Source organism: Ambystoma mexicanum, chromosome 6q (genome assembly GCF_040938575.1).
Source record: "Ambystoma mexicanum isolate Mex_15411 chromosome 6q, UKY_AmexF1_1, whole genome shotgun sequence".
Taxonomy (NCBI): Eukaryota; Metazoa; Chordata; class Amphibia; order Caudata; family Ambystomatidae; genus Ambystoma; species Ambystoma mexicanum.
The window spans coordinates 214,487,879-214,503,170 of record NC_090937.1 but is presented as its reverse complement, the minus strand read 5'-3'; the positions used below and the strand labels follow the sequence as shown (position 1 = coordinate 214,503,170).

Here is a 15,292-nt window from a genome sequence, read left to right as displayed (position 1 = left end):
TTCGATCGTTAACCATTATCAGGTCTCCGACCAGCTGACTCTCATTTTGTCTCTGCGCTGTCTTCTCATCACTCTCTGACTCTGAGGATAGAGGACTGTTTTTATCTTCACTCACTCTTTTGGGAGGAGTGGAGGCTTTCGCAGCGAGCCCTCCTTTGAAGCGCTTATTTGGGCCTTCTGTTTCAATGTCTGAGCTTATATTTCTTCTATTCCTCTTTTGTGAGACTATGATTTCGTCATTTCTTATTTCAAAGGGTGGAGTATCGGCCTCAAATCTGAGCACTTCACCGATATTCGTATCATTAATCATTCTTCGCTCTGCTTGTGGCCGAGTTCTTTCTTTCTCATAAGTTTGGGAGAATTTTCGTGGTTGTGTTATTTTACGGTTCATCTCTGCAAGATTTTTCAATAGTTGGTCAGCAATCTCCAAGGAGTCTCATCGAGTTGGTAGTTTGGACACATTTTGTACATTTTGTACAACGCTCCTTTCGTTCCAAACCTCAGGGCACATCCAGTCCTCACTTAGAACTTCCGATGACCTAACAGAGACTGTGTTCTCCAACATTACTAGATGGCTTAAATCCTCAGACTGCTTCAAATTTGGTGATGGTGAGTTTGTGATCATTCGTTCAGGCGTTTTGTTTTCAGGTTTATGCATTGCTGCCACTCTTAGCCATGCCAAGAGTTTTAAAGAGGATCCAGCTTTTGTTGTCTTTTCCATACGTAATACACTCTGAGATGGTGGCGAGCCCTTATTGCAAAGCTCCTTCCCACACTTTGTCTCATTAGTTAACTGAGTCATCTCCGGCGATGTTAGATCTTCAATAGGATTTCCTTGATGATTCAACTCTTCTAGTTCTTGATGGTTTATATGCTTTGGGCTTGGGCTAGTATTGCTTTGGTTTTTGAGGGATGACGGGCTCTTAATGATGGCTGGGCAAGGCTTGAGCATCTCACTCTCTTTAGATGTAACAGAGGACGAACTTTGCCTCTGATCGAGATGGGAGGGGTTGTATGAGATGGGACAGGGACTCTCCTCCTGTAAGTGGTGTATCAATACAGAACATTTGTCCTTTTCTGCACCAGCAGCTACCACAGCCCGCAAGGGCTCCTCCTGTTTTTTCTTCGTCGTCCGGTCGTCCATTTGTAATGACTGTACGCACCTTCTTGTTAGTTGTTCACTGGGAGCAGACCCTTTCTCCCCATTCTCTCCCCTCCTCTCACTCATTGCCGTGCTCGATCCGTTGTCCTCACAATCCGCCACCTTGCTCGCACTCTCATTCTCACTCATCTCTGTACTATCGATTTCGCCACTGTCGCCACTCATATCACGGTCAGCATTCCACATTCTATTTGTGACCGCTGCAGTCGCTTTCACCCCACCGCCGGATCGTACTCCCACGTGAGTCATCCTTGCTGGGCGGGGGAACGGTGAGTCTAGCAGAGCGGCAAAGCAGCGCGTCTCACTTCCCCATGTGCGTTCCTTCCTAATACCGCCTGCAGACTTGAAATGTTTGAAATATTTGCGGTTTCTATATCGTGCTTCGCCCGAGCTTGAGCTTGAGCATGGGTATTCGCCGTGGCTCCAGTCCGCATTCTCGCTCACTCACTCGCTCACTTTTACGATTAGCTCGTGCGCGCTCTTACCCGATGTTCCACCTATGAGGCGGGTCAGTAGACCGTTGAAAGTAGAAAGACACTCGCTGTTCTTTTTGCTGGGGTTTTCGTATCACGGTTCGCAGCCTTCCACGATCACCACGGACCACCAGGGAACACAGGAAACACTCTGTACACTCCGCTGCGCTCCGCTTGGAGTGATGGTGGTTCTTATGGTAAACTCCTCCTCTTCCTTCAATGGTAATGGCAAACACACTTGCCAGAACTCAGAACACAGGAAACACTCTGAAAGTGTATCATAATAAACTGTTAAGCCTGTTCTTTTACATTGTATATGCTTAACAACTGTAAAAAATACCATGCCACAGTAAGAAATAGCCATATTGGCTATTGCCAAAATGCAAGTCAAGCCATGTAATAACAATTATCATGCTTGCTTATTCATAGATGCTCATTAAATAGGTCTTGCCAAAGTCCCCCTCCACAACCGCCAATCAAATTCTTCCAGCCAAGTACAAACACAGGCACACACAAAAAAACATTCACAGACTCATTCTCACCTGCACCAATACACCATACACTGCTCATTCACCAATGTACCCACACATCATACACTCACTCATCCATACGTGCATACATGCAAACATACTCACACTCATTAAAGTACAGTAACTAATCTTACATTTGCCCCGGTCTGAATGTTCCTCAGCCATGGCTCCCTCAAGATGAAGAGGAACCAGAAAGCAAAGAGTGCTTCCTGGTTCCTGCACATGTGCGCACCTGCAGGAGCACTCCTGGTGCACTGTCCAAGGCCTTCTGAATGTGTGTGGAGGCACAGAAATGCCCCCTATGTACATTCAGAGGTGCAGTTCCCCAGCCTACATACCCAATGGGCCATGCAAAGCTTGATAGGCAAAACACCCCCAGCATTGCATGGTCCATTATCAAATGCGCTGGGGAATGAAAATGTCAAAAAGAGGCAATGTTTCCAGTTGACAGTTGACATTTTAAGCCAGCTCAGGAATGCTCCCTCAGCGGCAGAAAGCAAATGAAGGAGGCTCAGTGTTAACACTGCGCTGGCAGGGTGTCTCCATAATTGGTGAGGGTGCTGGTGGGCCGGCGCCCCCTCACCCAATATTGTTGAACCGACTGAGCTGGGTTGCCTGAGACTTAGCTGAGATGGCTACATCTGCTTTGCAACCTCAGCTGGAAGGGCTTTTTTAAGACTTTTAAACCCACCGTAATGCTGCTGATGTTTACTCAACACGCCCAAATGCTTTAACCACGAGGATTTAGACTATGCTAAACTGAGGATCCTTAACAACAATAAATAACGCATACAGTTGTCTGCATTCTTGAGCGCTGACTGTCTTGGGTTGAACAATGTTATGTATAAAATTGCATTGTCCCATCGGCAAAGACATTTTCTTGCAGCAAAGGCTTATTATTTGTGCTAATTTGAATACCCTCAATGCAATGCCTTTCTGGCTTTGAACTGGAGGTGAACGTGTTGTGATGGCTACTGGCTGGTGTTGTGTGACCCTGGCTGAAATGGCTAACTCTGCTTTCACATCTCAGGTGGAGCTTTGTTTACAGCCAGTATCACTTGATGTGTGCAAGCACCAGGATTCCAGAAAAAGGCAGTAATAGGTTGCTATTTTATGTCTAATGAGCAGAACAGTAATCACACTACTGTTTAGAGCTAACTTGATGAATATGATGTAATGGTGTAGAACATGGGGAAAAAGGATTACTAGCCTCCTCAGTTCACAACATTCGGGCGCTGGATAACACAAAGGGGAAGCACCATTAGTGTTTGAGTATAATCTAATGTCCTGTTCATCCACCACCTCCCTCCCCAGGTATTTTATTCACCTGTTCAGCTCCGCTGCTCGCCTGGAGATGTGCTGATAATCTCTGGTCTCAAAAGGAGAAGGCTTTCGACAGTGGTTGAAGTGTATGAAAAGAAGTAGTGGAATTATGTTTCCTGCTGGCGTGCCCCCGCTCCCCACAAACCCCATTGCCACAACCCCTCGCACGCACAATCCAAGTCCCCAAACAAACACTCCTGCTGTTTCAGGGAATGTTCAGTGCAGTGCCTGAAGTGCACGTTTCAACTTCTACCAACACATTTATTTTAAAACGAAACCATTCCGGAGCGGTTTCTTTTTAAAATAAAAGTATAGGCACAGTAGAACCTCGAAAAACAAAAAGTAGAGGAGCACCGCGCCCACTTCACCCACTGTCTTTCAGATGTAAGTTGGTTAGGTTGTTCACTCTCTAGTATTAATGTTCTTCCGCCATAGGATTTATTCCTAAACTGATTCTCTACACTAGTCTTATTTTCACTAAGAAATCACTTACTGTGTTCCTAACCAACTATCTGCTTAACACTCCAACCTACCTGATGTCATATGAATGAATGTATTATTGAATATGTAAGTAGGGACGTATAAATGAGGGAGAGGCTCTGTGGGTCAATGAGAATGTGAGTGTGGGTCAATGAGTGAGTGTAAAATAAGAACTGAGAGGCCAATGTGTGTCCACGCTTGACAATACTTGCAACATTTACAGCCCTTCCACTTAATGTGCTCGCTAACGACTTAGGACATCTCAGGTGCCATCAATGATGACATCATATGACAAATCAGGCAGGACAGCACCTGCAACCTCCTCAATGACCTTACTGGTAGGTTCCAGCTATGGGGAAACATTATTGACTATATTTGAACATATAGCACCGATGCAACATATCCAGTCTTTTATGAAGGTCTGAAAACATTTATCAAGCATTGTTAATAACTACAGAATGTTGCTCTTGTATGTAGCACTTGACAATTTAGATGCAACGTAGAAGAGGTCTACAAGCTTTGGATCACCAGATGTTTTACGTTGCAACTCCCTCCACCCTACCCAGCATAGGCAACGTTGAGGATAAATGCAAGTCATAGGCCCTCATTAGGACCCAGGCGTTAAGGGGTTTACAGCGCCGTAAACGGCGCCGACCCTTAACGCCTGATTCCAAGGTCCCTTTCCGGGATGGTGATTTTAACGCCTGCTTTTTGCAGGCGTTAAAACCCATGCCGCAAAGGGACCTTGGTGCTAATTACGCCACCGTAATTTACGGTGGCGTAATTAGCGCCTTTCCCCATTCCCATTATGCCCTATGGGGCAAAATTGGGAATGGGGAAGGGTAAAATGGGAAATGGGGATTTACCGCCCCACTCACCTTGGAATGGGGCGGTAAATCCGCCATCCACCATGGTGTAAACATAGTTTACACCATGGTGGTAAGGGTACGACCCAGGCGGTAACTTACCGCCTGGGTCGTAATGAGGCCCAATGTCCCAAACATGTACTGGTAAGCTGGCTCCAAACCCTGGCACTAAAACGATTACAACTTTTGTTTATCCAGTACATTAGCCACTCAAGACCTGATTACTATGTGTCCTCAAAACATGAAAGTGTTTTTAACATTGTTGTCCCTTGCAGGCCACTTGCCCTAGCCTTTACTATTTTATATGGTTATGGCCCAATTGATTTGTTTTAATGACAGTAAGATGTCTCCCATATTTAGATACATTGACTTCGGATACTCCCCCTAATTAAGTATGTTGTATCCTTTGGCGTACAGGTATAAAGTCATGATCGAAGTACTTAAAGGTCGTCTTTGCATTGGGGTCTGTTTTTGATAAAGGTACTAGATTATCTGATCATGGTGAATGCTCAATCAATACAGAGTAACTGTGATGCGCAAGAACACCATGGTTGTAAATTACCAGTATTTTCCAATGCAAACTCCAACCAAGCTAAATCCAGCCTTATATGCAGGAACACGCTTTTTAAATGTGGCATCTCTCTTTCTTGCACACATAATCTGCTGTACCATTGATGTCACTCATGATGCCTTAAGTGATGTCAGATGTGATATCCTCAGTGATGCAATGGGGGCCTCATGGTTAAGGTGGCATAGCTACTAGCACCTACCAAATTTCAGGGCTTTTGTGGCATTCAATCAGCACCTTAACATCCCTTCAACCAAATATTTTACACCAAATTTTCAGGATTTCGTTGCTTGAGATTGTTTCACCTTAACATCACTGCAACTAAAGTTTTTTCACTGAATTTCAAGAACTTTGTTGCACTGAACCTATTCACCTTAACTGTCCCTTAGTTAAATATACATGTATTTAAAACACAAAGAAAACTATGGCGGGTTTACAAAGGTTTGAAAAAAAAACTTTCACCTGAAATGTGAAAGTAGGAAAGTCCATTTGAGCAAATTCACACATTCCACAACACCAACTAGTAGCCATCGCTTGATGTTCACCTCCAGTTCTGAGCCACAACCGCAAGGCATTGTGGGTATGCAAATTAGCTCAAATGCAAACCTTGTTCTCCACGAAAATGTCTTTGTCAAAGAGGGAAGTGCTACTTTATATATAGCTTATTCAACCCAAGACAGACATGTGCAAAGCTATAGAGGGCGCTAGAGAGCCCACCAAGATGGCTGCTCCTCCTTGAGCTCTGAGACGAGCTCCCATTAATCCTGGAATATTTGCCGGCTGAAGTGAAGAAAGCACCTGTCTGTCGGCGGAAAGCGGTACAACTCATCCCGCTGATCACATCAGTGTGTGAACTACGATAAACCGAGCCTGCGGAGTGGGTGAACGGGAGCAGGCAGGCACGCAGAGAGGTAGGCCGTGCCCTGGCCAAACCGTCCTCCACAATCCTGCACCATGCAATCACCCTCGGGCGCCCGTCAGGTGCCGGTGGTGCGAAAACACCAATCCGCCAACCCTGAGCAGTGCCAGTAATATATTGGACATTGGTAGCAAGCCCCCCGCTAGCACACCTGCCGCGGGCCCCAGGGAGCGTCATAACCCGCCACCAACAGCAGGAGCCTGAGACTGCGACCTGTCCCGGCTCCGGCCTTTCCAGACCACTCGTTCGGGGGCGCTGGCGGCACGCATTGGTGAGAGGGCACAGCACCAACCCTGTGGGACTGCCCTCGAGACTACGAAATGCGCTGGCGCTGCTAACCGAAGTGACAACCATTATGGCGTCTGCCCCCTGCACTGTGAAGTAGTGCGCTCCGCAACTCCCTAATTGCCAGCTGATCCATGGGGCGCGTCGGCCGAGGCCCCGTACTCCAAGCATACCCCTGAGGCAGAACTACATGAGGCAGCGGCGGCCCCTAATATGGAGCGCACAGGGGCGTGGCAACGGGAGGACTGAGCATGGCAGGCCTTTGTGGCGGTGCAGGTAGGAGTCACCATTAACCACCTTCCTCCTCATCCCACCCGGCTGGCCTCCATCACCCACCCAACTACACGGGAACCCGGGCTGGGTCCCTTCGGCGCTCCCCCGCCCACGGGCCACCCTGACATTGCCACGTACTCCTGCGGGCGTGTGGTGGGCGTGTAGTGATACACCCATCCACAGGATAAGAGGAGGATGCCGGTGCCCCCCCATTTTGGGCATGAAGGATTCGGGAGACAGGGGTGGCAAACTAACGCGGGGTGAAGGGGCCCGGCGGGCGACCCGCACCCGTCCCCCGCAACGGAGGTTGGTGGCTGTTTGAGACTCGGAGCACCCGAATACCTCCCCCATATCTCCACCTGTGCAGTTCCTGGGTGCCGGGCGGGGTACGCATGCAGCCGCCCCTGCTCCGCTGCTGTGGCGCCGGTGGCCCACCCTGCACAGCGATAAGGAAATGACGCAGAAAGTGTTAGCTGGGCCCAATTCACTCAACTGAACTTAACTGAACCTGCAACACCATCCTTTATATGGCCACTAGGGGGGGCGCAGTGTTTTGGCGCACTACACGCTTGAGGAAGGCCACATCAGCTCTCCACAACTGTTCAAATATCGTCACAACACCAGCGATGACCGCGTCCATTCATCACACAAACTAACGTGAGACACTGGGAGTCCAACCCAGAGGAGGAGAACACTGCACACAGCTTGAAAAGTGCCCAGAAGGTAACTGCGACCCCCACAACACTGGCCCTAGCCCTGACACACGAAGTCTGTGAGTTTGACCGCCCCAGAGCCCTGCGACAGTGAGGACTTCATAGCGGGGCACAGTCACAGGCACGGGGCTCACGACGCTTATCACACCCAGCACCGGAAAGCAACCTCAAATACAGTGTCGGATGGAACACCCATCCACGGCCTCTCCTGAACGGCTCCATCGCCCGTACAACGAGAATCCTCACGCTACCAGCGGTCGAGAATGGGTAAAACTGATAAAGCCCAGAGGAAGCTGACATTCGTGGCAGACGCCATGGCCAGGACCCCCAAACAACACCCACAGCCGGAATCCCTCACCACTGCAATGGTACACGAAGCAGACTCACCCTAGGTGCCAGCTCTGGACATTTGAGAGATAGTTCTAGATCTAAAGGCCGGCACTGGCAACTTCGATTCCAAACTGGACTCCCTCTCCTCTAAAGTCGACCTTTTACAACATTGGCTCGACAAACATAACGACAGGCTCAACGCAGTGGAGCAGAGAGTTTCAGACCTTGATGGTAGCAGTGTGTCGCTGGGAAGCAGGGTAACGGCCCTGGAGAGTCAAATGAAAGTGGTGAGCGCCAAAAATGAAGACCTAGAGGGCAGAGCCCGGCGCAACAATATTAGGCTGATAGGGGTCAGAGAAAGGCAGATCCCTGGCAAAATGGAAGACTTCATTGAGAATCTTTGTAAAGAGCTATTCAGAGCCGCCGCATTTTCCCAGTTTTTCGTTGTTGAAAGGGCCCACAGGGTACCATCTAGCCAACCGGCGCCGGGCACGACGCCACATCCGATCATCGCTAGGATTCTCAATTTCAAGGACCGTGACCTGATCCTGAGGTTAGCGAGAGACAGAGATGAATTACATTATGATGGCGATAGTATTTAAATCTACCCTGACTTTTCCCAAGCGGTCCAAGCATCTCGGAGATACTTTTCCGGAGTAAAACCTTGGCTGCAAGACAGTGAAATGCAACACTCAATGCTATTTCCAGCCAAATTGAGAATTCAACATGCCGGAACAACTAAGTTTTTCACATCACCAGAGGAAGCTAGCATGTTTCTAGACAGTATTGGCTGTCGACCTGAAAACAACAACGACCCGAGACCACCAAGAAATGATCGAGCAAGGAGAAACCTGCCCTGAGATACTGGAGAGTTGTCTCACCCACTCACTGTGCTTTTAGAACCACTCCATAAGAAGACACAGCTAAAACGCTTTATCCTTAGCTGACGGGAGCGATAGTTCTTGGATGGGCACTAGCACCCCAAGCACAGCTTCAAGTTCAAGTTAACTGGTTGTATTAACGGGGGGGAGGGATCCTTGATGGGCGGGTTAGGGGTTGCCCGTGTGTGGGTGGGAAGGATAATGGTACGGCTACGGCATGTGTCCGGGAGAAGTCGTTTTTGGGTTTCCGGGGCGCAACTAGCAGAACGCGACACCGCAAGGAAACCTGGCAGAAGGTGTTGCAAGAGTTTTAGGGGTAAGGTGGAAACGCCTACACTGATGTTGGGGTTCTGTTTACTGTTAGAGGGACGATCTGGGAATAGCACCACGGGCGAGATGGCCCACCCTCCCCACACCACCTGGTATCTTACACAAGAGTATCACGAACACAGCGACTCTGACCTAATACACCCCCGAATAGGCGGCTGGGCACGCCATGTATGCACCTGACCACAGGCCCATTCAAAGTAGCGATGTGGAATATTAGGGGCGGCAACAACCCCACCAAAGCCCGTAAGGTGTCCCAATATCTCAGGAGGCACAATGTCGATGTTGCACTGATTCAAGAAACGCACCTCATCTCAACCTCCTAAAGCAGATGGGCACCTGACTGGGGTTGCCACAGGTATTTTTCCTCTTACTCGTCATATGCAGGGGGGTGGCCACCCTTATTAGCAAAAGGTTAGGATTTAGGCTAAAATCCGCTAAGAGCGATGAGGCAGGTAGGTCCCTTCTAGTTTGTGGAATCGTGGAGGGAGTAGATGTGACCCTTGTGAACTCTTATGACCCGAACGTAGATGGGACTAACAGTTTTGACTGGGCCATGACTAATTTGGTGGGTACGGCACAAACCACAATCATTTGGGGTGGCGATTTGAACACCACACTAAACCCGAACAATGACAAATCACAGCCACATGGCACTGCGCAATCTAAAGCTAGCTTACAGATACATGAGATTTGCAGGGCATACAATCTCGTAGATGCCTGGAGGGTCGGAAACCCTGCAACGCGTGATTACACCTTCCACTCATGGGTACACAACACCAGTTCCAAACTTGATTACCTTTTGGTATCCAAACATAACAATATACGGTGGGGCGACTGTCACATACTCCCATGAACGCTTTCAAACCACTTCCCGGTTACTCTTGAGGGCACCCCAGCGGGGAACAAGGGTGGCAGGCCCCCACTGGAGGTTTAAACATGGGGCTTTACAAGACCAGGTGTTCGCTCAGGAGCTCCGCACCGAAATAATATCCTTTCTCGATACTAATCTGGACTCCGTCGACTCTGCGGGAACCCTGTGGGAAACACACAAGGGCTTTGTAAGGGGAGTGTACCTCGCTAAAGAGAACGGGATGCTGAGATTGATCATATCAGAACTGGCAGCTAGCGAAACACACTTGAAAGATCTTGAATTTGCTTACGACACACAAAAATACACCCTCACCCTTGCCTCCCTAAAAAAAGAACTTGATAAATTCAAGGCTGGCGCAGAGTGGGAGGCCAAGCTCCTAGCGCAGGGTCACAGGATACGTCAGTATGGAGAGGGCCAAAAACCGGGAGCACTGTTGGCAAGGCTATTTGCATCAGACAGGAGACCCCCCCCATATAGAATGCATTAGAAAACCTGATGGTACTCTCTTCTTCACAGAGGGTGAAATAGTAGAGTCTTTCTGAGCCATCTATCAAGACATATAAAATTAAAAATGCGACAGCAGACCCGATTCCCTCCTCCAGTACCTAGATCAGATAGAACTCTTCTGGACGGATCAAACACTGAGGGAACCACTAAACGCCCCCATCTCACTAGACAAGATTACAGAGGCCATAAAAACGCTTCCAAGCTCCAAAGCACCCGGGCCTGACGGCTTGACAGGAGAGTTCTATAAATCGTTTGCCCCGATCGTGGCGCCAATCCTGCTGCAAGTCTTTCAAGACTGAGAGGGGCTGCCTCCCCCTGACGCTTCGGGAGTGAACATTATCCTCCTACATAAGAATGGTAAACCCCCCGAGGAATGCGGATCATACAGGCCGATCTACTTAATCAATTTAGACAATAAAATTCTAGAAAAAATTCTAGCCGCAATGTTACTCCCTCTAATGCCCACACTAGTGAAAGCCGACCAGGCGGACTTCATTCCAGGGCGCAACACGACCTATGTCATAAGACTATTGAAGCCACCGACCCGTTGGTCCAAGCAGCAGCGATTCTTCTTGACGCCGAAAAGGCGTTCGACTCTGTGAATGGCCCTAGCTTTTTACAGTCTTGGGAAGAATGGGCTTTGGGAATCCATTTTTAAAACTAGTCGCACTCCTGTATGAAAAACCTGTGTCAAATATACTAATGGGGGGGGTGAAGTCTGCGAGTATAACGTTACAAAGAGGTACTAGACAGGGCTGCCTCCTGTCGGCCTTGCTATTCGCATTGGCTATGGAACCTGTAGCGGCCAGTCTACGGCATGACATCTGCAGTGGGGTCTAAAGCTCGGCCCAGACAAGATAATTCTGTCCCTCTATGTGGACGACATGGCCCTTTTTATACAAGACGCGTCCGTGAACCTGAACCTTGCAATGCGTGAGGTGGTCAGATTCGGGAAACTCTCAGGCCTAAATATTAACAATTCAAAGTCAATAGTATTTCCCCTAACTGATGGCACCAGGGAGTGTGGGGACGACTACGGGCTCAAATGGGACCAATCGGGGGTGAGATACCTGGGCATCCTAATGTCGAGAGATCACCACACCCTCCTACAAGACAACTACGGGAAGGTGGTTGCAACATTGTGAGACAAAATCTCCAGATGGAAGCGTCTCCCACTCACACTCTGGGGACACGTACCCATAGTCAAGATGGTAGTCCTCCCCAGGCTCCTCTACTTGTTCCCGAATATTCCCAACGTACTACCACAGAAATTTCTTCTTTCACTGCGTAGCTTGATACTCAAATTGATTTGGGCCGGCAAGCCCACGAGGGTGGCTTTCACAACATTAATTCAACAAGTGGCGAAGGGGGGCATGGCACTTCCAGACCCAGAGCGGTATTACTGGGTGGCCCAGGCTCAGTTCTTAAGTCACTGGTACGCTACACAGTTCATCAGACCTCATGTCCAGGTTGAACGGTGCCTAATGTCCCCCTACCTGCTGCGTGCTGCCTTAATCGGCACGATACAGACTCTACCAAATACACTGAACATAGTCCATTCCGCATACACAATATGGAAAAAAATGGCGATGAAATACAAGGTTGAAATCCGTTACTCTCTGCTCATACCCGGGACATATATTCCAGGGGTCCCACTCACCAGTGAACAAGTTTACATTTGTTGGGCTAGTAAACTGCAAATTAACACTTTAGGAGATTAGTTCGTCGAGGGGTCCTTCATAACCCTCCAGCAGGCCCGCAACCATGGTGCTGACACTGCACTAGACACATTCACCTACTTCCGGCTCTGTCAGACTATCCAAACGCTCTTCCCCACTTTTCCTACCCAACCACAGACCTGGCACTTACTACACAGTGCGGTTCAGGCCCAAGGAGATGGCAAACTGGTGTCATGGTTTTACAAAAACCTTCATAACGACACCCTAGTTAACACAACATCCCCAAAACTTAGATGGGAAAGATCCCTCGGGAAAACCATCCCAGACGAGGATTGGGTATATATTCTCAGACAAACCCAGAAAGTGGCGCTAAACTCACGATTCAAACAAATACATTTTAATTACATACATCAAACCTATCATACTCTGTCCTAGCTCCACAGACAACGGACTGAGATCTCAGGGTCTTGTGATCGGTGCGGTGCGGTCCTGCAACTAGCATGGAACTTTCCAGCGATAAACAGTTACTGGGGAGAGATTTTGGAGAAGACATCAGCAATTGTGGGGGAGACAATCGAGCAAGACCCCATGACGGCACTCCTTGGCCTCACCAGCGGGGTCTCGATTCATGTACGGAAATTAGTGGGTCTCCTCTTGGTTCTAGCTAAAAGGAGAGTGGCAATGACCTGGGGAAGAGGCCAACCTCCAAGATCCCAAATGTGGCTGCGAGATATAGCCTACTGTCAGGACACTGAGACAATATTCATTAAAACCCTACCACTCATGCAAGACCACCAGACATATGGAGCCCCTATGTGAATTATTTAATCTCCTCTTCATCAGGTATCTCCTCGCCTGCTTCGACCCATTAATCTACTCTATTTCAGGCCAAGTTGTCCCTGGGATGCTGTGGATAACTTGATTCTCTGTGTTTATTTGTTTGCACATCTTACGTTGTAAAGGTGACACTGGACGGAGGGGGGCCTACATGGTGCACAGTTTGTTTCTCTTTTCTTTTTGTATGTTAAATGACAATTCAAAAAGAAAGACATTTGCAAAGCTGCCAGGACAACTGCATACCTGGTTTCACCCTTACTAGGAATCATCAGTGCAATATAGTTCTGACAGCCTTGTGGTTGGAGCATTTGGACATGTTTTCACAACACCAAGAAAGTTAAGTTTGGTTTAAAAAGGTTTTTAAAAAAAACTTTCACCTGAAATGTGAAAGTAGGAAAGTCCATTTGAGTCAAGTCACACATTCTACAACGCCACCTAGTAGCCATTGATGGAAGTTCACCTCCAGTTCTGAGCCACAACAGCAAGGCATTGTGGGTATGAAAAGGGTTTGCATTTGAGCTAATTTGCATACCCATAATGCCTTCCTGTTGTGGCTCAGAACTGAAGGTGAACTTCCAGCGCTGGCTACAAGGTGGCATTGTGGAATGTGTGACTTGGCGAGGTATGTAAAGTGTGTGTGTGTGTGTGTGTGTGTGTGTGTGCGTGCGTGTGTGTGCGTGTGCGTGTGTGTGTGTGCGCATGCACACTTGCGCGCAGAGGAGGGGGAAATATTGTGGTTGGGAAGGTAGGTGGTGGGGGAAGTGTGTTTATATTTGTATTTTATTTGTATTTTATTAAGCGCCTTAAACCAAAGCGCTATACATAGGATACGGAAAAGTACAATATAGATGTATAAACCTCTGGCTGCTGATCACCTCAGAGACCCAGTCTCTTCGGCAGTCTCTCTATCGTGTCTACTGTGTCTGCTGTGGGAGGACCCACATATACCCAGCAAGCACCGCAGAGCGGTGAGCGGAGCTTGAGCCGAGGTTGAGGCAGTCTTCGGCAGTCCGCGGCCGCTCCCGGGCAGTCCCCGGAAATGGAGCCCGAAACTGCGCAATCCAGCCTCCCTAAACCGATACCTCAACTACCAGCTGAGGCGCAAAAACTGAGGAGCAACTTTAAGCTCTCAGAACCTCCTCTGCAGACATCTTCAAACAAGAAAACGAAGGAGGTAAGGACCTCCTCAAGCACAACTTCCACTGTAAACACAAATAACTCTGCAAACAATACAGTTACAACAGCTAAAGTACTGTTTGACTTTGAAAACCCATTTGATGGCACACGCCGGTCTCCTTTTTTTTCTCCAACCAAGCCGCTTATGCTCACGGAGACCGCAACAAACAGCAACACTCAACCTGAACTAACAGACCATGGTGCTCACGTACCACCCCCTCGTATTTCTCCTACCTTTTCCACTTCTATAACTCCAAATGGTCTGGTTATGCCTCCCTCTCTACCCGTCTCACCTGTGCCGCGGGTTATCAAGCCGGAGGTCTCTCTTCATCCTCCTGCATTGTCTCTGCCGAGTGTGTTGGCGTCGGCTTCGCAGGCGATTCTCTCCTCCTCACTGTGCTGTGTTCAGTCTGCTTAGCCCGCCCGCCAGAACCCTACGGTGGCGAGGGGTGCGGAGGCGTTGACTGTCGGAGGACTGTCCGCCTCCGCCCCTGTGCCAGCAGCGCAGTCTAAGGAGGAGAGGGCCCCCCGGGCAGCGAGTGAACGCCCGGCACTGGGAGACCGACACCCGGAACAAGAATTGGCGGCAGAGCAGTCCAGGCAGAACCCGCCTCTGGAAGGATTAACAGTCCAGGAAGACCATGCCGCCTTCAATACTGGCGAGCCCAGCCCCCTGCACTAGTAGCGGCTGCCTCAGGCTTGCTGGGGTACCCACAAGGGGGCTCTGCACACCTCACAAACGTGAGCTCATTGACAACATTGGTTTCGGTTCAAATTCACGCCTCAATGGAACCAACAACAGACTTTCAGCAATTGAGAAAAACTGGTCTGCCGCTTGAAACTTTCTACAAAGCAACATCTAGCAATCTTTCCACGGAAATACCTTCAGCTTCCGAGCCCATACCGCCAAGCTTCGTTGATATAAGCGCAGCAGATCATTCAACTCTTAGAGAGCCCTCTTCTCTTACATCATACAACACCAAAAAGTCAATAAGCAGGCCACTCAACCCAAAAAAACACTAAAGCCAAAAAAGAAAAACAGAAAAAAAGATACAGGGAAGAAACTTCTTCCCCATCCACTTCTATCTT

General features: G+C 48.7%; 1 protein-coding gene across 1 annotated transcript in view; it reads left to right on the top strand.

The window, feature by feature from the left end:
• LOC138515493 (uncharacterized protein C4orf17 homolog) overlaps nucleotides 1-15,292 on the top strand; it is a 698,631-nt gene that overhangs the window by 324,968 nt on the left and 358,371 nt on the right. The gene's annotated exons all lie outside the window — the stretch shown is intronic.